Below are 27,907 nucleotides of genomic sequence, written 5' to 3' on the forward strand. Positions count from 1 at the left end.
CAAGGAGTACCTAAATCCAAGCCTCCTACAGCATCCCTGACAGATAAGTATCTTGTTGAGTCTTGCATATTCCAGCGATACTGGTTAGGAGACAGCCCTTGGCAGCCCCTTCTATTGCATAATTACTCCTATGATGACTGAGTTGGCTTTATATTATAGAGCTCAAAACTTGGCAAATAGCCTCTATTTTGAGGAGTCAAAAAAAAAAAAAAAAAAAAACAACAAGTTTGGGATCCATTTTGCTATAGCTGTTTCTAAACAGCCATGAAAAACCTAGGCTACATTATGGTGGTGCTTAATATTTTGAGCACATGGAAGATTTTTGCTATGAAGTTGCTATGTTCTTCTACTTTATATGAAAGAAAGTCAGTATTAGTTCTTTTCTACTCAAGTCCTCCCTTCATTGATCATCTGTATAAAATCAGAGTTAGTGGCTGAACCCTCAACTTGGTAAAGAATTTAAAATTACAAATTTTAAACATTACAAATTAGAAAAGGACAAATTTGATTATTTTTAAAATAAGGGTTTTCTCTCTCCTGATGACATTTAAGGTTTGTCATTATTGCTGTTTTCTTGTTAAGCCATAGGAATAATTAATGACAATAATCCACAGGTATCCTTTTGAATGCTCACAGACATTACCACATCTGTTCTGGTATCTCTTTGTGGTGGGTTGGCCCTGGCTGGATGCCCACCAAAGCTGCTCTATCATTGTTCTCATCAGCTGGACAGGGGAAAGAAAATATAACAAAAGGCTCCAGGGTAGAGATAAGGACAGGGAGAGACCACTCATCAATTGCTGTCCACTTGAGGAAAAAAATTAAGTTATTACCAATCAGATCAGAGTAGGAGAATGAGAATTAAAGCCAAATCTTGAAACAGCTTGTCCCTCATCCCTCCCTTTTTCCTCAAGCTCATTTTCACAGAGCTGTGGTCAGTCCATCCCATGCTGTCTCTTGTTACTTCTTCCTCCCCTGGGCAACGACCCCTCACAGACTTCTCCTGTTCTCATGAGGAGTCACTCCCACAGAGACAGTCCTCCACTAAAAATCCTGCCAGCAAACCTCCTCCAGCGTGGGATCCTGTTTCTCCATGGGTCCACATGGAGTTCTGCCAGGAGTCTGCTCCAGCGTGGCCTTTCCATGGGGCCACAGCCTCCCTTGCTCCAGTGCGGAGTCCCATGGGCTGCAGGTGGATCTGTGCTCCTCCATGGGCCTCCAGGTGGATCTCTGCTCCTCCATGGGCCTCCATGGGCTGCAGGTGGATCTGTGCTCCTCCATGGGCCTCCAGGTGGATCTCTGCTCCTCCATGGGCCTCCATGGGCTGCAGGTGGATCTCAGCTCCTCCATGGGCCTGCAGGTGGATCTCAGCTCCTCCATGGGCCTGCAGGTGGATCTCTGCTCCTCCATGGGTTGCAGAGGCACAGCTGCTTCACCGTGGTCCTCACCACAGCCACCAAGGGAATCTCTACACCTGCAGCACCTTCTCCCCCCTCCTTTTCCATTGGCCTTGGTGTCTGCAGAGCTCTCTCACTCTCATATTCTGTCTGCAGTTGCAGATTTCTCTTGATCAGTGAATTTTCTCCCTTCTTAAGAGTGTTAGCTCACAGGATCCACCACTGCTGCTGATGGGCTCAGCCATGGCCAGCTGGCTTTGGTTCTGCTCTGGCTCTGTCAAGCACAGGGGAAGATTCTGGTGGCTTCTCACAGGAGCCACCCCCAAACTTTGCCACTTTGCCACCAAATATATTTTCATATCTTTAGATTCCAGCATGCAGTGACATCTACACCAGCCCACTGCATATGATTTCATTTCCTACTATCAAAGCAATAAACGCTCCTCAGACAAGAAAGGGACAGGGCCACCCACAGCAGCTTTCACACCAAGACCATTCATTCAGATTAAATCAGGCTACAATTGATGAGAAATTTAAAATAATAATACTCTCAGGAGGCAGAAGAAGAAACTGCCCCAAGAACCTCTTTTCCTATGATGAAATATTTTCCAGTATTACCTATAATTTTAATAAGAGTTGTTTACTAGACTGCTAGAAACATGGGATTAGTGTTAGGAATGTTTTAATTCTAATGCTTGTAGAAACCATTTTTACCCCTCGAGAGTGGTAAAAATACCCAACAAAAGCTTAGCTGCTATCCTCAATTTGCAGATTGTGAGAGCATAAATGTTGCAAGGTGTTTTGTTGGTGAACTTCAGTGAGCATCATTATGATGGAGCAATGCATAAAGATCTGAACAAAAAAAAGGCTGTTGCTCCGAGACAACATTTATTTTGGCTTCTAATACAGGAGAAAAGCCACCAACACATGGGAAATAAAAAAAAATAAAATTAAAGTCTTTACCTTCACTGTACACACCAGTCTTTGGTAATTCTTAGATCTTTCTTCTGTGCTTCCTAATAACATGAGCTGTCAATGTTTGCTGTAAGACTTACATCAGTTCTGCCAATGTAGGGATAATTAGCAATAAGAATTCAAGGGCATTTATCACAGTAAATATCATATATACCCCTCAAAGCCCTGAATTTTATTCAATGTCATGACATTTGGAAATATAATTACTCAATGAAAAAAGGTTAAAATTATGTCCTGGTCCATTCTAAAGAAAATCAAACAAACTAAAGTTTAAGGTATTGTTTTGGTGATTTGGGCTTTTTCCTCTGTCACTTGACCAAATCCTTGGGCAAGGAGCTTATTTGCTAAGCAGAAAAGCAGCAGAGAGCTTGCAAGCAGGAAACCCTATTAATATTTAACTTGGACTAGAATTCCCCATGTGTTGGTGGAATCAATGCACAATGATTACAGGAGTTGGCATAGACAATATATCTACCTGGAAAAATACCTCTGAAAAGTCTTATAGTGACCATGTGCCATAAGACAATTAAAATATCTGCCTTTCCAAGTTTAAGATAATACTTCTGGCATCTGAAAAAAAAAAAAAAAAACAACTGATAATTACATGCTTTTTATTCCTCACAAACATTTATGAGGTTAATTTTCCTTTGACAAGGCTGAATTTTGCTTTTCTTCTTGACTACTTAATGCACAGTAACACTGTTGTTCTAATGGTGCAAAATCCATAAAGCACAATATCCAAATCAATGTCATTTTTTAATGAGGGAAACTAAAGCAGAAGGGAAAACAAAATATTTTTGGGGATTTTTTTTTGAAGACTGTACCAGGTATTTCTCAAGTTCCACAAAGGTAGTGCTACCAGCATATTTTTGCAAAATGCATTTTCTAAAAACCTTCTCAGTTCTTTTGTCAGTAACAAATTAAAAATGGGGAGATAAGCATTACCTGAAACCTCACCAAGGTGACCAGCTCTCTGTTCTATCATCAGTCACCATGACAAACTCCCAAGTCATGATACCAAGCTAAATTTCATCCTGCTTTTTCACGAAAGTCAAATATGTCCCTGCTTTTAATGAAATCAAACTTTTTATTCATAGCAAGAAAGAGAACTCTGTCCTACATCACCATGCTTCAACGTACCTATCCATAAATAAACAACTAGAGAACTAAAGAATTCAATTAAGTTTTCATTTCTCTCAGTCAATTGCAGATCACAGAGGAAGCACCAATGACAGCAAAGACAGATGATGAAAACCTGATCAATTGCTGTCACTTCAATTTAGATAAAATGTCACTCACTTTTCAGCTCTGCTTGGTGCCCAGAAGAGATTAGATTAAAATTAAATCAAGAGCAAAATAAAAAATCTAAACAACAGTCAAAGAAAACCTTTTCCAGCTCTTGTAAATGTCCTCAGCTAATCCTACTATGTAAAGTCAGGCTACCAGCAATGCTAAAAGCAAATTCCAGAAAGTTATTCCTTTGAAAGTTATCAGTACTCTTTAGCCTTCAGAGAAAAGGAGCATGGAAAGTTAAACTACCTGTTTGCTTAAGTTCTCTCCTTCTGTACTGGATTTGGGACAATATTAGAAAGCTTTCTAGAACATGATTGGGGCAAACATTACAAAATCTTATGTCTGCATCCCCCACTGTCATGTACCATGACATTATGTGTGATTCCCAGAGGTTCTGGTGTTATTTGATTGTTATAAAGCCACAGTAGAAATTTGCTAAGATCTATCACACCCTGATTTTTTTCAATTTTGGGAAAACATAGATAAAGCACTGAGGTGCAGGATGAGCAACTGACACTTTATTTTGGTTTGGATAACCATTCTGCAAGTGGCTTCATAGAGCGAAATATAAAGAACATGAATTTAGCACATTGTTACAAGTGGAACACAAAGGGAGAAGACATTTATTTCACCACCACAAGGCTGTCATCACATATAAAAATTTACAAAACAACAGAAGTAAAAAATCTTGCCTTTATTTAAAAAGAAAACTCATGCTTTACTTAAAAGCTGAGGAATTAAACTTGGTTCATCCTACCAAATTTTGTGTACAGCAGCAGTTCAAGTAGCATATCTCAGCAGGCAGAATTAGCACCAAAGGAAACATTTTAATGAGGACAATATTAATCCTAGATTTTATCTTTCTTCTGTCAACATTTGTCACCAGTACAAATTACACAGTCACTTACCACACTGTCTGGTGATGCCCAGCCCTGTGGCTGCACACACACCGAGGCCTGGAGCTGTCTGGAGCCAGCTGTGCTGCCAACATTGACCTTGCACCCCTCAGGGACAGCCCCTGGGCATGGGCACATCTTGGCTCGTCACAGAATCACACAGCTGGCCTGCCCACCCACCCTGGGGTTCATTGTGCACCCCACACATGGACAGGGCTGTCCTGGGAGGGCAGCAAGGAGGAGCTGCAGGCACTGGGGACAGGTTATGCACTGGCATCCAAAGCTGAGGGGACCCTGGAGAGCACAGGGAGCACACAGTGGGTCACAGATTGTGTCAATTATTCTGCCAGGCTGTACCAGGGCTTCTACTGCCACCTCCATGTGACATGAATAATCCTTTGCTCAATTTCGCTTTTCTAGCTGTTGACAATCAGCAACATACAAAAGGAACACAATTTTGCAGTAACAAAAAAGGAAAATGTTATAATATTTTAAAATTATCATAAAATATTTCTCTTCTTTGAGAAGAATGTTGTATGACTTGGCCAAGTTACCTCATAAGCCCCATGGCTCAACAATGAAGACACTGATGGAAGACTGAATCAGAAAAACTGGAATGCTTTTCTGCCTCTGCTGCTAGCATAAAACTGGTTTTCCTTCAAGCTTTGTATTATTTAATTCATGCAGGGCCACCATCTTGGTCAGTGGGGGTTTTTGAGAGTAGCTAAAGAGAGGCAGAGAGCAGCCAGCACCAAGCACAACACAACAAGTGAAAGTGCTGGCTGTGCACTTGGATATGTACAGGGAAGAAAAATAGGATAGAAAATTCACTCTGGATACAGCAACAGAACAGTGGCATCCTAAAGATCCACCAGACAGAAAGAGGTAACAAGGCTTGAAGGACACTCCTCTACATCTCATGGAAGCCACATTTTCCAAACAATTCAGAAGTCCTACCCTGATATTGAGTCAGCCCATCCAGAATCCCTCTTCCCCAATCTGAGACAGCTTTCATCAACCACTTGTGCCTCCACTTCCACATAAACCATCAATTAATACTAACATTGTTAATAAGTCTTCTCCTATGTGGACAATAAAGTCCAAATCTTAGTTCAGGACTGAGAAATTTCCTGCAAAAAGTAAAAGGCTTGATTGCACAATATCCAAGGCTTACATCCCTCTCCACAGGATCATTTCTAGACAGAAGATACCTTGGCATGACAACCAATGATGGTCACAGAAGCAAACAGTAGAGGAAGTCCAAATTTTTTTGCAGGATATCCCTGGGAAAATCTGATAGATGCAAGTTTTTATGTGTTCTTAGTAAGCATTATTTTTATACTTACAAAGTTTCACTCAGCATAGACGACAACTCAGCACCTGACACGATGCACAACAGGAGTTGTCTGGCTGACATGCAATGCACTGGTGAGAAGGCATTGAAGTCAACCAGCCACATGTTTGGGCAAGTGTTAAATTTCACAATGGTACAGACACTTGCAAAAGCACTGTTTGGCTGTGAAGGTTTTTTTGATGGTGGTTTCCGTATTCTTGTACCCATCCTAGTCAACAGTGACAAGAACAATGGAATATAGCTACAATGAGTAGCATTTCCCCAACAAGGCAGGAAAATGGGAAGTGTAGATCCAATGGTTAAATTTCCACTGATGTATAATGCCAGACAACACCCATTTGGGAAGCTGGAGATTGCCTCTTTTTAATTTTTTTTATTTATTTTTAGGAAACCATTGCTATTAAACAACACTTTCACTGAAAAATGCAGGACTGGTTTCTGTTACAGTTTGATACATTAATTCCAATAATTGCTGACATTATGTTTCAAGATTTAACTGTACTGCACAGTTCCATGGCTAGAGAAAAGCAAGGGAAAATGAAAATATAAAAATCAAAACACAAATATAAAAATATAATGAAGGGAAAATGAAAATATAAAAATCAAAACATCAATATAAATACTCATTTGGCAGTGAAATGATGAATTGTTATTTTGGCAAAGCATGATAACCCTACCCTCAAAGGAAAAGGGACACCTATCAGTTATATTCTCACTGTTGCCATTTCAGTGGAAGACTGAAAAATTACTACTCTAGAAAAACATAGGAACAGCAATACCTCCCCTGAACAAAGTTTATTATTTTACCCAATCATATATATGCAACACCCCATCTTCCAACTAAATATTCTCTATTTCCTCTTCTATCTTCTCCACAGGCACATGGGAGGGATGAAATATATCTGCAGGCTTCACCATAACCAACAGTTTCCATATTTATGAAGACCCAGAAGCTAATGTAAGCTTATTGCTGAGATGACAGTTGTGCCTAAGCAGAGGAAACACGGGGGGGAAAGGAAAGAAAGAAAAATGATGAAACAAAATACCTGAAGTAGAAAGCCTAGCTCAATTGTAGCTTTTTAGATCTTCTGAAAAGAGTAAATGAAGACAGTATAGGCAAAGTAAGCCTTGCCTAGACTAAGGCTGCTCAGAGGATGTTTTAGCAGACCTGTGACACCTTCACTTTTTACAGCCGTGAGGCAGAGGGAGCACACATCACAGTGTGATTCTGCATTATGAGGAACATCTACCACATAAAACCTGTACTGCTTCATTGTGTGATTATGTGTGGAATTCTGGGATTTGTTCGTCTTCACTGTGAATTTACTGCTGTATTATTTTTCAGAGGCATTTCTTCTCCTAGATGCTCAGAAAAGCGTTTGATTGATTAGTGTTGGTTTTCTGGTTTACCACTAAGCTGATTTGAACAATCCATTTGTTAATATAGTGAAAAAAACATTCACGATTATAAATTGTTTAACAAGTCTCAACAAACAAGTCCCTTGGTGGTCCTGAAGTTTCTTAAAAGCAGATGGATGAGGTACAATTTTATAGATTCTCTTTCATATTTGTGAAAAGCTGCTAAGGTCGGAAATAGGCTTTAGTGCAAACAAGGGGCATTGTCAGACAATAAAGAGACAATTGCCTGTGTTAGCACAACAATTAATTTATTTGCAGAGAACCACTCAGTCTATTTGTTACCAGAAATGTGCTAATTATTCCTGCTAATTACATGCAAAACCTTCATTATCACCTATATGAGGAAGAGGACCCCTCAGGTTTCAGTGACAAATTAATTACTGTGTTTTCCTTCTGAATGTACTTCTTGACAGTCCCTGTTATCTGAAAAATAAATTGGCTAGCAGGAAGCTTGTCTCTCAGAGACATTCTGCAAACTAAAAGCAAACCTACAAATATCATATCAAGTCACTACTGCTAATTTTTCAGGCAGGTATATTCTGAAGCTCTCAGAAATTCTATATTAATTTACAAGCTCTTAATCCTAATAAAATGTATCATGCACTGCTAAATTCCACCATGTAGCCGCTTTCAGAGCCCTTTACACATCTATAAAACAATGGGTAAGATAGCAGGCATTAGGTTTTAAAAATACAATTAATAAACCCAATGGTAAGCTACAAGTCAGTAAAACATTGACATAATTTCAGGGAATAATTATTTAAAATTCATAGCTGAATTTTATTCTCTGAATTTCGGGGAATAAATATTATTTAAAATTCATAAGTGAAAAGGACAGCAAAGGGGCTGTATCACTCAATCTTGCATTATCACCATTCTTATTCAACTCACAAGACACTTGCCCCTAATTCTTTGGAATGCACGTCCCGGGCAGGGGAAGCCTCATGCAGAAGGCTGAGAAAGAGGAGGCAATCAGGATTAAAGTCTTGATTTTAAAGGCAGAAAATGTGGTGAGTAAAAGAGTTGCAGCACGATAAATCTGGGAGAGGAATGGATGGAGAGGCTGCAGTGAATACTCAGCACACAAGATAAATTGACTATTCAAAAAAATTATTTAAATCTCTTAAATTTTGTGTAGAACCTGTCAGGTAAGTTTCAGCCATTCCTGTATGACACCTTGCCAACAGCCTGCCTCCACTTTCATTAAAAGCTGCTCTGGTGAGCTGTGCATCCTGCTCATATTTACTCAAAGCCTCCTCAGTTTCTGTGTTCAGTACAGCAGAATATCAACAGCCTTACAATTCAGAGTATCAGCAGCATCCATAAAGGGGCACATGAGCATCATCCTACAACTGCAGAATGTGGATTTGCAAGCACAACTTTAGGAGCAGCTGCAATATGACATTGCACAAAACAACAGCTAATTTGAGGCTGGATACAAACGATGGGGTCTTGGCAATGTGTCAGGGATGGGAGACAGGGCTCAGACAGGGCTACTAAAACGTTATAAATAGTTTCATAATGAACCAGGTGATGATTAACACACATGCAAAGTCAGATTTCAACAGCCACTCCACCTCATGAAGATAAAGCAGGAGTGGAGGAGTGGATTCAGACTCTGGGTGTCTGTAAGACCCAGCCCCACCTGTCCAGACCATCAGCACAGACAGGCAGTGCCCAAGAGCTGCCTGGCCTTGGAGACTGAGAGTTCATCCATGACTCACTGGATCCATGCCCTTCCTTCACTGTAACTAGGGTATCACTTTTCATACAGCATGCTCTTCTACTTAAAACATAAGATACTTAATTTTTTACTTTCATATGCAGCCCATTTTTCAGACTCCTGTGTTTTGTGTATCAAGCAGCCCAGATAAGCCCCTAAGTCCCCTAAGCAACCTTGTTGGTGCTCTCTGCAGTGCTGTCTCCCTGAAATCCCCAGAAATAACTAGATGGCAACTTCATTATTCTTCAAGTCCACTTTCATCCTCTCCTTTCCTTGAAGCCTTCAAAAACCTCAGTAACAATATTGCTACTAATACACTCAGTTCCCATAACCTGTGCTATTGAATACAGTTTCCATTTGTGCACTTTGGTTTGTCTCTTTGTCAGAAGGAGTTCCCCAAAATGAGAGAACTCTCTTGCGTATTCTTGTTGTAGTTAGCATGCCTTAAACATTACTCAACTATAATTATTAATAGAAGTAGTAGTAGCAGTATGAGAGGGAAGCACAGTGCAAGTTTTCCAAATCACAAATGCAGCAAAAGATTCAACATTTGGAGATGAATACAACATTTGTCATAATTTAAAAAATTACAAAAAATTAAAATCTAAAAAAATACAATTAAAAAACAAACAAAAAACCTTTCATGACAAACCAGCAAAGAAAACACACAAACCCTCATGTAACCATAGCTGTATGTACTTATAATTCTTATTTTAATTTTAGCCTATAATCCTGACTGAGGTTCTGGCATACATGCACTCTCTTTGTATCCTCTAGCTCATCATCTACCTTCATTCAATAAATCAAAATAAAAACAAGTGGATGAAAAGGAGTACTATACTCCATCTGAGTGAAGTTGGCGGTTTTTAAGTCAGAGACATTCATGTAAAAGATAGAATTTGGTTTTATTTCCCAAAACTCATAAAATTTCTTGTAAAGCTCATTCCCCACCAACAGCATAGTCTGCTTTGTTGATAGCTATTAGTCCAATCCATGAGGATAATAAACAAAACTTTTTACATATACAAAGTTCTAACCTCCAAGTCCCAGTTTATTACCAGGTTTTTTATTCCAAAGGATGGGAAGGGTTCCTTAGCATAAGCAAAAAAAATCACATCTTTGAAATTTTAAGCACACTTTTTTAAGGACTATATTACTCTGAGTGACTGAAAACCTCAAAAAAGAAGTGGTTAGCATTGCTGCTAGTCCTCCTACAAGTGCTCTCCAACCTCCTGTGCTCTCAAGCAGTACAGATCCTGAAAACATAACATTAACCTACTATCAATCCATTGAAAATTGACCGCAACAAACAAGACTTCAGGAATAGAATTCAAAAACAGGACACAAGTTACTCATGACAGAAAGTTATTTTTTAGTTTATTATAGCAGGTCACTCACCAGATTCTTTTATCTGTTTGTCAATAACAAGAACAGCAATATTTGGCTGACCCTGACAGATGATTGGCAATAGGGATGCCATGTGGCAACAAAGGAGGATTCTAAATCTGAGGGTCAGTTGATGGATGGGGGAGAAAAATCTGAAAAACAGAGGTGCATAAAGAGTCCTGCATAGCATCAAAATTGAGAACTGGACATGAAGGGGACAACAATGGAAAAGCAGGTGATTCTAGACTATTTTTGTTGTGACACAGAGAAAGAAAAATACATTGATTTCACAGTGAAACATTTGAGCAATAAAATAATGAGCGTGCCTAGCAGGCAAAGCCTTTCTAATTTGCCTGGCCCAAATTATGAGAACATATTTTTGGCCTGGCCTACACCACAAAATATGAGTAGGATTAAGTGCAGTCAAAGTAGCTGACAAGATGCTGGAGCAGAAGAGAACCTTCCCACAGAGATGAGAAAGTTGGGGTCAGCACTGGATTAGCTGACACAAACTGCATCTCGTGTTCCAGGGGTTTAATCACTCCACTTAAACCTATCAGCATGCAAAAGCGGCAACAGAAAAAACTATAAACTCTTTGTCATAGCTGGCTTTGGCAACTAAGTGACAAAGAATGACTCAGTAATATTTCTTCTTTCTTTCCCATGTATGAAGCTTTTAGAGAGCACTCCTCCCTTCTTATTCATTTACATCTAGATAAGAATTTGTGTAGTCAGAATTGTTACAGTTGTAACAGTTTGGTGGTAAGATATGTTAAATAAGCTATTTTTTCAATGTAGGAGCCCAGGGACTTATATACCTATAGCCACAAAGGATAGGGATCCACTCCTCCTGAAACCAACACTGGTTTATCAAGTTCTCCAACAGACATAGTAAACACTGAAGTGAAAAAGAACTGATCTAACTCAAAATTATAGTAGTCATAGAAGATTTTGTTATTTTTCTTAAAGACCGCATGCGCTAAAACACTGAGAAATTTTAAATTCCTTTACATTTGATGAGGTGAGGGAAGCAGTTGTTAGGTACAGGATTTTTTTAGATCTACATTTTCCTTCAGGTCCTCACATGCTCTTGCATAAACATTTCCTGGCTCAAGATTGTGTTTGCTCACACCAAAGTTCTTCCACAGACGCTTTTACTTCCTGCTGCAAGGAAGGGGGAGGGAAGGCAGCGTGCAGTGCAGCACCATTTATCCTCTGCAGACAAGGCTTGATTTAGAAAAGGACCAGTCACAACTTGCTGGGAACAAGAAGCCAAATAAATTATTTTACTGTTTGATTATCCACATCATTCAAAGCCTGTGTCAGTGGCAATTGGCTTGCTTCCTGTCATGCTGGGACCTGGGTTGCACAACAAGCTTGTCTCACAGAGAAATGTGAGGTTTCTGGAATTGAAGGCTCCTGCAACTGTTAGGTTTCAAAAATTTTGTCTTGGACGGAGTACCTTAAGTCCTCCCTGTTCTCTAGCACAGCAGCTAAAATGGAGCCATCCTGCTGAAGCCTGTACAGCCAGCAGCCTCCCTAGGGATCCCCCACACCCTTCCCATCACATTAATGAGCAGCTAACTAACAAAGTAAATGGAAATAAATTAGCAACAAACTTATTCTGATAGATGTCAAGGAAGAAAAGAATTCCAAAGAGGAATTTAAACAGGGAAAAAGATATATAAGCTTAGCAGTTCATTGTAAGAAAGAGTGCCTGTGTAAGACACCACATTAAAAAAATAAAAGTTCTTATACAAAAGGCAAAAGACTTGTTAAAAAAAAAAAAAGTAAGTCTCAAGGGTAGCACCACTAATGGAACTGTGAGGAGGGATGAAAAATGTCAGCATTAGTTCTGGCTCAGGAAGTCCCAAAACCATGATTCAGTAGAAGGTAGGAGAGTACACCAAGAAGGGATCATTACGTGCTTGACATTTTCTTATACTCTACCCCAGGCTGCTGTCAGAAACAGGATACCCAGCTAGACAGATGTTTAGTCTGATCCCGTATGACTGTTCCTCCTTTGTGATAGTAGTAAGACATAAATGTGGATAGGAAGAAAGTTATGTGCAACTCAGGGATCACATGAAACTTGGAGTTGATGCAAGCACAGCAGCTGACAGTGCAGAGATTCAAACCAAGGTGTGTCAGCTCTGGGCAGATTCTGATCACAATGGCCTTTCCCCCGAGAGAAGTTCATACTGTCCAAAAATCCTTCTCATAGATTTCAGGATTAGTCTAAGGGCATCTTTGGAGTCAAATCATCTCCCCTATCCTCCTCTGGTCTTTCAATTACATATTTCATTCTTAAAAAAAATTGATCTTTCTGTAAATTATTACCTGGCATCATGCTGTTCCAATGTGGACATTTTCTGCATTGCTTTTTTTAGGTCTCTGCAAGAAAACAAGTCTTTCCAATGCCACCAGTCTCTCTGATACACAAGTCAAAACTTACTCTCAAAGTACAGCATTCATTTTCCTGCCATCAAGTATTTGGGAACTAAAGCAGATATGCAGAGAAATTCTGCAACATAGTGACAATATCACCATGTCAACCATCATTTCTAAGTTGCACACAGATGGCCCAAACCATCACAGTTCAAATACAGCTGGAACAACTCCTAGTCAGGAAGAGTTTTACTTCTTTCTTTACTATAGACTGGAGTGAAATAAGTAACAACAGTCACAAGAAATTTTCTTTCAGCACAGCCATCAGAAAGACTACCTGTTCCTTTTCCTGGTCATTTTAATTCATGCTCTTTCAGGCAAGTTTGCTAAAGAAACTGTATCTAGAAAATGTTATACAACAATTGTAGCAAGTAGCCTATAGAGCAGCTTATTTGCTGTGACAAATTGCACAGAGCATGCTGCACACCAATACTCCATATACTCTTCTGGGTCACTGAATTGATTCTGGTTCAAATTCCTGACAAACCATTTCATCTGTAAAGACATTCAAGGACCAGCACTATTTTCTTTTAGCTCTAGCTCAGTCTAGCCTCTACTCTAGGAGCTAGGGTGGCCTGCAAGGCAATACACAGAATGGATACAAGCCCATCCAGACATCTCTTGGGTGAATATCTAGCTACTAAAATGTTATGTAAAAGGGAGCTGCTCCATTTTTCTGGCGGCAGCAGCTGCTGTCACTGCATTTCAGGAGGAGATGAAGCTGTTCAAGGATATTGTGAGCTCTGGGAACAGATCAGCTGTCCCAGGTAATTCTGATCCCATAGCATCTGCTTCCTGCATCCCAGTCAAGCTGCCAGAGCAGGGAACAAGCTCTGCCCCCATGGAGCTGGTTTGGACCTTGGCTGCACCCACCATGGAACAGGAAAGCTGCTCATGGGATTTAGGTGTCACCTGGGCTGAACTGCAGTTAAGGAGGCACCCTTAGAGTCACCATTTTGGACTTAAAGAGCTTATTATTCCAAATCTCAGGTTAAAAAAGATATGTTCAGTGGTTTCTCTCAGCAGTATCACACACTGGGAAAGTAGCATGTATATGAGGTAACAGTCAGCTTCTGAGTAGGGAAGTAATACCACTTTCTCATTTTTCAGGGTAGGTCTGCCCTGCTTCTTTAAAAGAAGACAGAAAATGATGACCTTGGAAAGATTTGCTATGTATGGCATATAGAAACTGTTATTCCCAAGACTCCACAGCTCCCTAAGTGTTTCAAAAAACATGCACAGAAGAATGAAAAAACCAGACAGGTGACAACAATGGCATCAGCAAAATACCTTATGCCTCACTCAAGTATTTTATATTCAAGGCACAAGTTACAACTCATAAATTTCATTAAATCTACCTAATTTATACCAGAATCCATTGCCTCTTTGTATTTCAAGGGAATAGAAATACATGAGAGATTGTGGACAAAAGTGATATTTCTTGTAGGAATAAAATCCAAACAGAAAAAGAGAGAGATTTAGGCTTAATCTTTCTTATTATTTGATAAAAAAGCATTTTCTGAGTAAAGGTACAAGTTATTTATGGTTTTGATCACTCCAGTACACTGTTCCATACCTAAGAGTAGAAAATGTTTCAAATATTTAACAAATCAGGGCTAATTATACAGAATAATTGAATCCTTAATATAAAGCCTGAGAGACTTTATTCTTCTAACATTACTTGCTGCTGATGTGAATATCATGAGATAAAACCACAGACCTGTTAATACAAAGAAGACAGTTGAAAATTACTTTCAGTTTTGAGAAAAACACTAGGCTCTGAATATAAGTTTAATAAAAGTTCGATTCCCTTTTTTTCCCCAAAAAAAGTTATTTTAATTACTGCTTTTTTATGCCAAGTGTCTGCTTAACTTAGGAGAAGAAATGACTTTTTATTTGAAGCATTGCCTACTAGAAATAAGAGTTACTCAAGGGCAGTGTTTTATTGATAAAGCTTTTTTCTTAATAATCATCATATGTCATAACATTTCACAGGATTCATGAGATTCATATTTTTTCAAAGGCAGAAACAACTGGAAGTTCTGATCTGAAGCTAACAAAATACCCTGAAGCATTGTCAAAAGTTGGAGTCATTTTTGCATTTTAAACCCTAGATATAGTAAAAGTCAGGTCTTCATAAAAGTAGGAGAGGTTATTTGTTACCATAAGAGCCACCATTTTTAAACTGTTATGAGTATTTGCATACATTTACATGCACTGAAAGCACAGCCATTCAGAACAAACAAGGTTCATTATGAAGACAAACATGCTGAGTATGACTGACTGACAATCACACAATGGCTGATTTAAACTTTACATTCACCAACCATTTTTCTGAGCAGGAGGAGGAGGAGGAACAGCTAAGGATGCCTTGCATCCCTTCAGCCGCTTTTTATTTTTGATAAACCCTGGGGCTGCCTCTTAAGGTGAGAGAATACACTAAGCCCATTCAGCCTGCTGGAAACCCCTGCTATGGTCTCTGACTTCTAGCAGGCAAGCTTAAATGAATCTCTCTCAAGTAGTGGAATAGGTAGGAAAACTGGTTTATCAAAACACATACGCAGTTCCCTTAAACAGTTCAACTTGAAGGCATGTCTGCATGCATTCCTACTGCCTGTGACAATAGTAACACTTCCTTTCAGCCTAATAGGTCCTGAGCCCCATCCTTTGTCTGCTGATTAACTGCTCTATTCATTGACCAGACCACTAATTGCATGCTCCTTATAGTTACCCTACATTACTGTAAGAATTAATGAGACACAATTACAGCTCCCAGAAATCTCAGGCCTAGCCAACTGCAAAGCACTCCAACTGAATAAGAACTCCCCAAGAATAAAGAGAAAAATTCAGCCCATTGTTCACAGGAAGCAGAATGTTTTTTGTTAAAAAATTGTATTTATTTGAAGCTGTTTCATAATTAGGTCCTGGAGAAAAAAAAAAGAGGAAAAAAAAAGGGGAGAATAGAGAAAGAACTTGGGAACCAGCATTCAGTGAGAAATCACAGCGGATGCAGAGACGAGCACACAGTTCAGAAATGAAGAGAAAAACACATAAGGAAGGAGTGCATAAAAAATTAGTGCTATGAACACTACAATCATCTATAACCAATCAGCTGTAGCTGTTTCAACAGAGCATGTCCCACTGTATGAGAATTTCCACTAATGCAACCTTATATTTGACAGCTTCATTCTTGAACAATTTAAAATAAGCATATGGGAGCTTCTGCAGTCATGTCTGAGACAGAAGAGGAATTTAATTTCCCACTCTCAGAATTTAATATGCATTAGAAGTCAGTGTCATTAGCCATGAAAGTCAAAATGAAGGACAGAAAATTAGTTTTTTGAAAATCTCCCATATTGAAAACTGCACTCACATTTAATCTGTGTAATCAACAGCCACAGCTATTCAAAGTCTTAGTGACTACAATCACTACCTATTAGCCTGTAAGTAGTTCAAAAGCTATTATTCTCACTTGAACAATTTCCCAATACACAAGAGACTGCATTAAGTTAATGAAGTTAATATGCAAAGTCAATATTCTTTGTTATGAAGTCATCTTATTCCATTGGTTCCTCTTCAACTTATTTTCACCATATAAATTCGATTTAAATTACATGTATAGTTTGACAAAGCCACTGATACTTAAAATAGAGCTTGAAATGCAGCACTGTACTTTATAGCCCTAGTAACCATTTTCCAGGGTACAATTTGTAGCAGCCACTGAGACCCCAAACTAAGCATGTCAGACTGGCACTGCTACATTCCAGAATCAACATCTTTGGGCAGAGACAACATTTTTTGTACATCTCTACAGGGATTCTCAATAATTGCACCTAACTGCAGTAATAGTTTAAATTCATGGGAAATGGATGTTCTTCTGATATTATCACTCACTGATATCACAGCAGAACTCTTTCCTGCATGAAGCAGACAGTTACCACCATGTGGTGCTGAATCCCAAGCAGGAAACAAGGCACAAATATGGATCAGAGACCTTTGTGTTCAGTGTATAATAAGTCCAATATCCCTGTCATAGAACAGCAATCATTAACTCGGGGATCTTTTGTTAAATGGCCCCTGTGGTTGGACTGGTAACAGCAGGGATCGAATTTGCAATCCTCAAGACTAGATTTATCTGTCAGGGAGACTGCAGACCTGCAGATTCATGCATTTCCAAAGTGAGTCTCTAGGACTTCGCATGAAAATACCAATTTCAATTAACCTTGGCTGATTAATCAACCTCAGTGCACAGGCACAGAGCTTACATTTGCAGATCTAACCCTGGCAGTATTATTTGAAATGGGCATTCCTCATGTCTTGAAAAAACCTTTGAGGAAAAAAGAAACCTTTGTCTCAAATAAAACATCACCTAGCTTGTTCAAGCTGTTCCTGTTTCAAGCCCAAAAATAGAACAAGTCTGAATTCCTGCAGAGTATGATGTGAAATTATTTCTACTAGTGCAAATAATGTATTCTGGTATCTGGTCCAGCCTTCACTTCAGATGTTATGAAGTAACTTAACCAATACAAAATATCTACACACTGGAGGTTAGCCGCAATTTCTAGTTGAGTTGTCTCTCCATAAAGAAAAAGGAGTCCTTCCTGCAACAAACATTATGAGCCCACACTTTAGGGCATCAATTCTAAGGTAGAATTTCTAAATGAACAATTATTTTACAGGAAGAGCATGGTAAGAGACAAGGGAAGGTTTCAAGTCATAACCTGAGCTCACTCAAACCATTTCTACTCCCCTGTTCCACTACCAATTTCTTTAGAGCTACTTGTTACTTATGGTAGGGCATGTAGCACTAGCAAAGGACAATCATGATCCACCAAGTGTTCCCACATGCTTATTTATGCTAGAACCGATTCACCTAAGGAAAATTCCACTTTTGTACTTCTCATCCCTTAGTTTGCATGCTGCACATCAAAAGCTTCACTACTAGGGCGCTCCTTTCCCTCCTTTTCATTGTTATATCTTGTCATTATATCTCAAGGGTTCCATATTGCTAGAGTTTCATACCTCCTTGATGTTTCTCATAGGCAGCTCCTCCAGGCACTGACTCTTCCTCGTCCTCACAGCAGCCACCTGACTACAGTTCTCCCTCAACCAACCAATCCACTCTTTTATAACACTCTTCTTATTGGCTACAGCTATGGCCTGTTAAAATCAGGCCTGTCCAAACCACTAATAATTAACCCAGCTGCAACTCTTTAGGTGGTAAGACTACATTCTATACTACCTTTATTTACTTATGTTCTATCCCCTTACAACATCTACCTCCTGCCCTCTTTTTCCTGAAAGTAGTTCAGCTAAGCAATGGTTTTGTCTGTACCATCTCCTAAGCTTGGCCCAAAGGTATCCCCAAGACTAGAACATCAACAGGACAGATACCAAAAATGAACATTCAGGCATTGTCAGGAACTTGCAGCTGTAAGACAAGCCTGAAGGCAGCAGATGAACAGGAGACAGTGACACTGCTCTTAGAGCTGCTCTGGAGGTCATTCTTGGGAGCAAGGTAAGCATAAGCTATGATGTATCATCTCTGTGTGCAGTGATAAACTAGCACATGAGTCCCTGCAGGATGAGGCTTACAGCTGATTTACACTAGAAAGGTTAATATAGAAATTACAGTAACAAGACTCTTCTTCTCGAGCAATCCACACCTATCCCTCAAGAGAAGTAAAATGTACAGGTAAAAGAATTCCTTATGCAGCTTCTGCACTGGGTTTTTTGCTGGCATAGCTATGTCAGCAAAAAATTCATATCCCTCCCCGACAGGCCTCCTTGAGAACACTTTCAAGTGCAAACCAGGTGTCAGTATTTCTGTTATGACAGAAAAAGACTTCTACACTAGTCATGAGCTGAATACTTGCCCTTTCATGACCTGGAGAAGTCCTTGCTTCCAAGGAGGTCAAGTCCCATGATCATGTTTTCCACCAGCAGAATCTCTCATGACCATAGCACTGGTATGGTACTGTATTAACACATATAGAGTAGAAGAAAATGTATCAGTAGCCAACCATTTATATTCTGCATTTCCATGTAAAAATTATCTATTTACACCACATTAATGTCACAAAAAATCCTGTGAATGGGAAGCACCAACAGTTCTATTTTAAAAAATTGCTGTGACTTTGAGATTTAGTCTAAAAATTGTTTGAAAACTACTAATCTCTGGATATTTCAGTTGGTTATATTTGGCACTCAGAAATATTTGGATAATTCTAAGAGATTCTATAGATCAAATTCCCAGATGAATCCCAGATCATGGAAGAAGCCAACCAAGTACAAACATCTTTCATTTTTATCAGCCTCGTTAGGTAGAAAGTTAACAATATTGGTTTGAAAGCAGCTGGATAGCTTTAAAGAAAAGACAATTAAATGTATAAATCTATCACATGGTAAGAACTCCAGAGCTGAAGAGATGATTGGAAGAAGATATGTTGCCACAGGCCGTATTGCAGAGGGTCCCTCAAGGATCACCAGCCTGTTCCTAACATAATTTACCATATTCTGTCCATCTCCAGTTCAGTCACTCTCCGATCCTATGAGATAGTTTATGGAATATGTTTAGGCCTTGCACTGACAGAGCAACAAAAGGCCCTTTGAAAGCACCCCTCACTGGGGTGGAATGCACAGGCCATGGTCTACCTGGAGCGCTCCTCAGTACAAACTAAGATGCTCTGTGATAAAGTCAGCATGAATAAAACAAAGTGTTTATAACTACTTACACATGCAACACTCATAGCCATCGATTAGCCAAACAGCATGAATCCCTGAGCCACAAGAAACAGTCAATCACATTAATTTCTTTAATTCATTAATTCATGTTACTTTATTGGCCAGAAAGAAGGAAAACATTTCAGAAATGAAAAGGAATCTGCAATATCTAAGCACTTAAATCCCTACCCAAACTGCATCCTACTCCTAAAACTAAGATAAAGTTTAGCATGGGAAGAAAGTGTTATGTTGATTTATGCCCTGGTTTACTATTGCTGGTTTCAGAAGAGCAAACAGCAGAGCAGAGAGTAGTTCCTATGACAAAAACATTAGGCTGGCACAAGGTTCTGCATCCTTGAACTACCTGTAACACACACCCCTACCATGCCCTTTTTGGCACTCAAATGAAGTAGAATTTGTCTAACATGCAACTTGAATATTGATTGGTTGTTATCATTACATTGCAAGAGTTCTATATTGCAAGAGTTCCATACCTCCTTGATGCTTCTTGTAGGCATCTCCTCCAGGCACTGACTCTTCCTTGTCCTCACAGTAGGCAACTGACACCTGTTCCTACCAATCCACTCTTTTATAACACTCTTCTTATTGGCTACAGCTGTGGCCTGTAAAAATCAGGCCTGCTCCTAATCTTTAATAATTGGCTCAGCTGCAACTCTTTAGGGAGTAAGATTACTTTTTATACTACCTTTATTTACTTATATTCTATCCTCCTACAGTTGGTCAAAAAGTAGATTGGACAAAATCATCAAATCCCTGTCAATTTTGAGCCCTAATGATTCCTTTTATAGCATCTTTACAAGGTGCTCTAAAAATACCAGCAGTCCTATGGTTCACACCTGCCATGGTAAGAGGGAAGCCAGTCACTGGAAATTAAGTGTGTTTATTATGTAGAGAAAATGTAAGAGTGGAAAGAGCTGAAGAGGAACAGAGATCCCAGAGAAATACAGGATAAGATTAGCAAGAAACAGCTCCCAAAACAGAAGCATAATTAAGCATCCAAACTGCCAAAGAGAGAAACATGTATGAAAGAATGCAGGGATGTGTGGGGAGTTAGGAGGCTATATTACAACTAAGATTTATACATGGAGAATTACAAGGTATTTAGGTTGCTGAATTCTATTTAAGGACATAAAGTCCCACTCACTTCTACAGGAATTAGGCACCTCCACATCTCAGCCAGGTGGGGTTCAGGGACTGTTCCCACGGAGTCTGTGTCTCTCATGGTTCTGTCTCACTGGTCAGGCAGCCACAAGAACATTGTGAAGAAACTCTTGATGCACCAGTGACTCAGAACAAAACTCTCACTCTACCATAAATACATTTCATGTCCCACACGTAGGACCATTTAATGACACTCAGTAAAAAGATTCAGTTGTCTGGGGGAAGGGAAGCTACAGGCAGTTGCTTATTCTGAACTTATGCACAGGTCCAGAAATTTCCTCTGTAAAGCTGCCAGCCTTTCTCCACACACAATTATCATGTGCCATTTGTGTCACTGTAGAACCTGTAAGTCCAGGCTATGGATCAGTCCTACACAGATGAAAAGAAATAAAGGACATGCTTACACACCTGATGTGAGTCATGCAACCCAAACAGTATCCATAACATAATTTTTAAAAATTTTATTCCCTTAAAGTTAATTAATACATCCATAGTAGAATTATCATTAAAACATTCTTCATACTACATTTGAACAGGTTCAGAAAGGAAAAATATTAATTGAACCACAAGGAGAAATACAGATTATTACATAAACTCTGCGTAGACAGGAGAAACACCTTCTTTGAAAGCAATGGAGTTTTTTACACAGCTAGATAAAATGTATTCCATGAAAATGACTTACAAAAACTGAACACATGGGAACCACTTCAGTAACTACAGTCTTGGGGGGCTTTCTGTTACAAACACAAGAATATGTTTGGATACCATTTATAACACATACTCCCTGGCAATAAATTACCCTTCCACTCAAAAACCTTGTATAATGGTACTTCACTGCTACCACACAAAAAATCAGAATAACTTCAGAGAGAGCAACAAAGGAAATTTGCATCTGACACTAATATCTTCATAGGATAAAGTATATTTTAATGAAGATATTGTCAGCAATACATGTGTTTATGCTTCTTTTTTCCCTTCACACTTGGATTTTATTTCATTTATGTCATGATCTACCTTGCAAGTTTAAGAAATGCATCATTTATTCATGACCTCTACTTTTTCAGTTACACAGAAGACCAGGCTAAAGAAAAATCAAGTGGTTTGTCTGATAACAGTTAGTGTCAAAACAAACTGTGTATGTTGAATTTCTTTTAGCTGAAGTCATAATTTAAAAAAACCCAACCCAAAAACCAGTGCTTGCTTTACCTTTTTCCAGAATAAACTCTCATAATTAAGCTTTCTACTTTTCCAAGTAGCTGACTATGTATTCCTGCACAGCAGGAGGTTTTCTCCACAGACATATTGACTTGGACAATAAACAAAGCAAAAATCCCTGACTGGAATTTACAGCTAAATTTAACTATGCATATTGTTAATAAAATTTGCATATATGTCTTTCAACATTAAGAAAAAATAAAAGTGGAAATTCAATGAATTTGGGCACTGCACTGCTTTGCAGGAAAAAAAAATGATATTTAAGTTGTAATTTCCATATTTATTGAGGCTGTACGTCAAAAGAAATCTGTGTAAAAAAATCCTGGTGCTGCCTTGATGAGATTTGAAAGATGACAGCATATTAATAGCAAAGGAGCTTCTCCTTAGCAAAGATGGCTTAAATAATACCTATAAAACACTGATGAAAGGCCACATAATTTTAGAAAACATTTTCAGCATCTCTTATTTCTCTGTCCTTCAACCACAAAATAAGTAAATGCAGTTACCACGTTTTGAAGAAATGTCACCCATCCCTTCCCCTCAGTGTCAACTTTCCCCATGAAACATTAACAGATCAGTCAGCACTGACTTCTTACAATTAAAGCCGTGAAAGGAAACTTTAACTGATACTTTTACATTGATTTTTTTTATCACAACACTGCACCACCACTGGCCCTCCAAAGCTATGAACTATCAGTAGCAAATATCCAGCTTCTATTTTTAATTATTTTGTATTTTTTCACAGCATCCTGGACTTGTGGATGTGTTAGGAATTTAATTTAAAGGAATTAAGGTTTGTAGTTCCTTTAAACTAAGTTACTTTACCTGGATCTGTCTAGCCACAAAAAGTAGACAATGAAATGCAGTTCTGCCAGCATAAAACCTTTTAGATAAGCAAAAAAACTTTCCCACTAAAGAGAGAAGATCATACTCCTTTGAGGTACTTTTCCAGTACAAAAGCTGGATGTATTCCAGGGATTATGCTGTTGGTTGGATGGTTTGGGTTTGTTTTGTTGGGGTTTTTTTTTTTTTCTTTTCATTTTTTTATAACTGAAACTGTGAATTTTTATCAGTATAGCTCTCATTAAATTATGAAAAAACGTTCACATTGCCACAGCATGTACTTTATGGCTTTTAATACTTGCACTTGCACTGGGCAGGATTTCAAGGACACCTTTAACCTTTGCTTAACCCTTCAGAGCTTGGCTGCTCCTCAGCTGGAGGAGGGAGAGGGCAAAAGTGAGGAACTCGGTCATCACTTAAGGCATTGCCCGCAGCTGACTGTGCAAATGAGCGGCCCAGTCGCTCCTTTCTCAGGTTCCAGGTGAAACAAACAACCATTAACACCCCGGGGAGATGCACACGTCAGCTCTCACCTCTCAAAGCACTTCTAGCACACACTGCAGGCCTGGCTGGAGATCCCTGAATCCTCTCCTGAGTTCTTCCTTCAAGTACAGCCACAACGCTTTTCGTTTCTAACCAAGGAGCCGAGCTGGGGGAGAAGTGCACCCCAAGCACCTCTAGCACCCAGCCTGTGGCTACAAACAGCTTCACATCATCACAAGGTCTCACCGAGGCTCTGTAAAACAGCGCGGCACCTTCCAGAGCATCCTCTTGTGAGATCCACGTGTTGCAACATCACTTGGGATATTTTTTGCAAAATGCTGCATTCGGATATGAGGAAGTGCAGGAGTAATTTTATTCTGCAAATATGCAATAAAAACTAGGTCAATAACCTCAGTGACACATAGGAAGTCTGTGCATTCTGCATTTCCAACCACAGGAAACCAAAAACCTACAGGAAGATATGACTTTCAGTGAGGTCACCCATGAAAAGCTGAGAGCTCATGGGACGTGTTCATGACATTGAGGTTGGCAGAAGTCAAGGATCACAATTCCCCAAATACAAATTGCTGAGCAGGAACCCAAGCCAGCGGTTAAACACTGCAGAATCAGGCACTGAAATTAAGGAGTTAAAGATTAATTCACTCCCAGACTGTGTGTACATGGTCACCTCATGGGGCCATCACCAGGAAGACAAGAGATCTTCTTAGAAGAACTGGCTCTACCAGAGGCTAATTAACAGATATGCTGACTGTAAATAAAAGCAGGAGGTGGTAAACAGAAAAGAATAGAAAGTTTGATGGGGCTCCCAACAGATGCTGTGTGTCAATAAACGTCAGCTGAAACTTAGATGCTGCTTTGTGCTCTCTTAAGGAAATCATTATAATCACATTATTCTGTAACACAGTCTAGCCTAAGCTCCATGCCTCATCCTAGAGAGGATATTTTGGATCAACTAGACATTTGTTAATTACAAAACCAAGCACCTCGAAGCTATTTCGTTTTACATACAGAATGAAGCAGCTTATTCAAAATTGAAAATTATTACATTCACATTTACTACCCATAAAGTTAACAACACCCATAAAGCTAACAACTATTTCTTATATCCCAAACTAAATTAGTGGCTCTTGTAAAAATATTATTTGCTTCAAAAATGATAGTTAAATAGCACAAACATGTCTACAAAACAGACAAGAGATTGATATATACAATTACAATTAGGCTTTCTAAGCATAGAAACACTTTTTCAGTTTATCCTCACAATTTCCTAAGTCTGTAGATGTATGCCTTAACTCTGGGGTTTGATATTTGATTCTTTATATATATTTTACCACAGCCTTCACTGTCTATTTGCTCTCACTATTTCACAAATTTTCTGCCAATGAAGTACTCTCCATAAGGAAAACAGTTTTAATAGTACTGAACACTTAAAAGATGGTGATATTCATTGTCCATTCTCTACCCCACACCTCCAAAAGTTAACTCCCATTAAAAAACAGTTTTGTTTTCCTGTCTCCCATTTAACCACTTGATTTGACAAACCTTTTCTCAAGCAAACAGACATTTTCAAGTAACCAGCATCACAGGAGGAGAGATTATTTTGTATGAGAAAGTTTACAGGAGGTAATCTTCTCTTTTCCTTGAAGTTAAAGTAATTAGTACCTAGTACTGAAATGAAAGAAATTTAATAGTGTCAGTCCAATTACCTGTGAACACATGTTTATTTTGTACCCAATTACTCCCCTCAATTCTTCAATTTCAAGAGTGGACAGATTTTGCAACTCTATTTGCTTCTCAGTTCTTGACATTAACATAAAAATTCTGATTAAGCCATACAAATTATGTGAGAGAAGTTGCACTATTCTGCCATTCTTGACACACTATAGACAGGATTACAATATCTTCTTTCACTTCACAGAATTTCTAAATTAATTTTAATAGCATTTACATATTTTTTACTGCTTTTTTGGGGGAAAGCATGAACATTTTTGTTTTCTTTTTCCAACTCATGAATTCTAATGCACTAAAATTTCTTCCTTTTACAATGATTATTTGGATTAATGCTAATTGACTGTGGAGCACTATGCTTCAGAAAGTGTTTAGATTCCACACATGACCAGCTGGCACCATATGAGCTCACTCTTATGCTTCAATATTGTGCTTTCCTTTCTCTGTTGTCCTTCCTGCCACACTTTGGGTTGATGAATCTATTTCTCAACAATACTCAAACTCTTTCTTCCTTCTAAATGTTGTTTGGCTATTGTATTTTCTTACAAATATTTATTTTAAATAGTTCTAAAATAATAAAAGGGAACTTTGAGTACTGACAAGGTACTATAATAAATTTGTGCTGACAGAAATCTGAATAAAAAGTGTCTGCCATGTCAGGAAAAGAAATAAAAGAGGTCCCACCTATTTTGGCCAATATAACACCCAGGTAAATTTAAGCACACAGGAGTAAAACTAAATATATCTATTTTCAGGAAATCATAAAAATTCTGAAGAGTTTATTAAAAATATAGAAAAGAAACCCCTGCTGTTTTACCAAGAGTATTCTCCTTTACAGATTTTACCATTAATACCTGTGAAGACTTTAACAGCAAAGTATTACTTAGCAGTCATGAACTAAGTTAAACTACCATGGAAACAAAGTTAAGAATATCTGGAAAGATATTTCTGTGAAGCTGTTAGAATACAAAACAAGCAATAAAGAATAAAAATCAACTTTTGCTCAAGAAATGCCGCACGTTGCCAGTTGGTGGTAGCTTCTGGCTACAAACTGCATTCTGACACTGAGCTAATGACAGAATATAACTCATGCTGAAACTAATGCCGATCATACTAACAATGTTCCTCCCTGATTTTTAATATCTGCTTTGTTTTCTCTTCTTGTCATAATACAATGTCCAATGGATTTTGCAGGATTCTTTCACTAATGTTACACCCACCAACTTTGGAAGAACACAAAAAAGGTTCACAGTTGTATTTGAGACATAGTTGTTGCATATTTTTACCTCTACAAAAAGCAACAAAGAAGAAATGAAGCTGCAAAACCTACTTAAAAAAAATAAATCAACAGAGTGCTTGACTCCAGAATCACAATCTATTCAGACAAAATTCTCTATTCCTATGCTCATATATTTAGTGATTTGATTGTACTTTTCTTGGTGAAAAATAAAATAATTTTCGATAAATTTTGCTGAAATCCAGATGGCCAAAGCCCACACTTACTCATTTGTCAGTGTACTTCTCCTCATCCAAGGATAGCTATGACAATTCAGATCAAAGGTCCACTTAGGTCAGTATCCTGCTTCCAAAAGCAGACATAAGTCAGAGTGAAGAGAAGAGAGCATGAGCAAAGAAATCAAACACATTTTTCCCAGAATAACTCTCTAGCATTTCAACCATATTCCAGTCTCAAGAATTCCTGAGACTGATTAGTGATTTATTTATTTTGCCCAATGGACCTTCTCTTTCACTTATCCAATTATCCCTTGAAATTATATAAACTTTTGTATCCACAACGTGCCAAAGCAAGGCTACCCTGGGCAAAGAACTAGGAGCTGCATTGTAGTGTTGACTGTTTTGAGCACAGTCAGTACACAGCACTCACATTTTCTTAGTAAAACACAAAATTTAAAAAATAAATAAATAAAAAAAGGAGCAAGATTGATGCACCCCTTGAAAGAAACTGAGTTTGCACATACTCGAGTGAGTGGAGTCCAGTGGGAATTAGCATTCTGAACACAGTTAAATGCTGCAATAGCAAGAGTTATAACAAGGTTGAATACAGCTTGAAAAGCAGGCAGATGTCATGAGTGAAAAAACAGACACCCTAACAAAAGCAGCCAAAATCCTCTGTAAGCCTCCCTCAGTCCAACAACCAAATTCTGATCCAAGGAGGTTAAATATAGGGCTGCTTGAAAATTTTCCACTGCATCTATTTTTGATGGGAAATGAGGTTTTCAGCTAAACACTTTCTGGTTGGATTGTTTGGGGGTTTTTGGCATGTCTAAATATGTGCTTCTGCAAGTATACTTTCCTTACCAAAAAGCCAAACTTATCAACAAAAATATTTTGATTGAAAACACAGTATGTTAGCAAGAAATGCTAGTGTAGCATTTCATTGTATCTCCAGCTTATCTGCTTTATGTGGCAGATCTCTATCAACCAGACTTACCATTTAAATGAGAATTCTGAGGACAGATCATTTTGAGGGATTCCCCATCCCTTCAAGGAGGAAGATCATGGCACAATGTCAAAGGTGGAAGGCAGCCTCAGCCTTGCAGAGCAGGGCCAGCAGGCATCCAGGCTGTAATGTCACAGGAGGACTACAGTAACACATTTCAAATGCAGAAGTTTTTGTTTCCAGACAAAGTCTTCCAAAGTGCTCTGAGTTCTGTCAAAGCATGTTGTGTTTCCTGGAAAATTAAGACAAAAAAGAAACAGAAAAAGATTTTTATTTTTTTATCAAAAATTCATGCAGGAAATTTCATGGGTCAAGAAAGGTCTTTCTTTCTCACTAACCTGCAGATTCAAAGATATCACC

The 27,907-nt window shown here is 38.6% G+C and overlaps 2 long non-coding RNA genes across 2 annotated transcripts; both read right to left on the bottom strand.

The window, feature by feature from the left end:
* Positions 1-2,358: 2,358 nt before the first annotated feature.
* On the bottom strand, positions 2,359-20,165 carry LOC131565462 (uncharacterized). Its single transcript, XR_009275453.1, has 3 exons — positions 20,109-20,165; positions 2,848-2,942; positions 2,359-2,459 (listed from the first exon to the last, which is right to left on the bottom strand). It is a non-coding gene; the product is annotated as an uncharacterized LOC131565462 (long non-coding RNA).
* A 3,462-nt stretch (positions 20,166-23,627) lies between these two features.
* LOC131565457 (uncharacterized) lies at positions 23,628-27,697 on the bottom strand. The gene is made up of 3 exons (XR_009275451.1): positions 27,539-27,697; positions 26,590-26,665; positions 23,628-23,714 (listed from the first exon to the last, which is right to left on the bottom strand). It is a non-coding gene; the product is annotated as an uncharacterized LOC131565457 (long non-coding RNA).
* Between the last annotated feature and the right edge of the window lie 210 nt (positions 27,698-27,907).

Source organism: Ammospiza caudacuta, chromosome 1, assembly GCF_027887145.1.
Source record: "Ammospiza caudacuta isolate bAmmCau1 chromosome 1, bAmmCau1.pri, whole genome shotgun sequence".
In the NCBI taxonomy this organism is placed as follows: Eukaryota; Metazoa; Chordata; class Aves; order Passeriformes; family Passerellidae; genus Ammospiza; species Ammospiza caudacuta.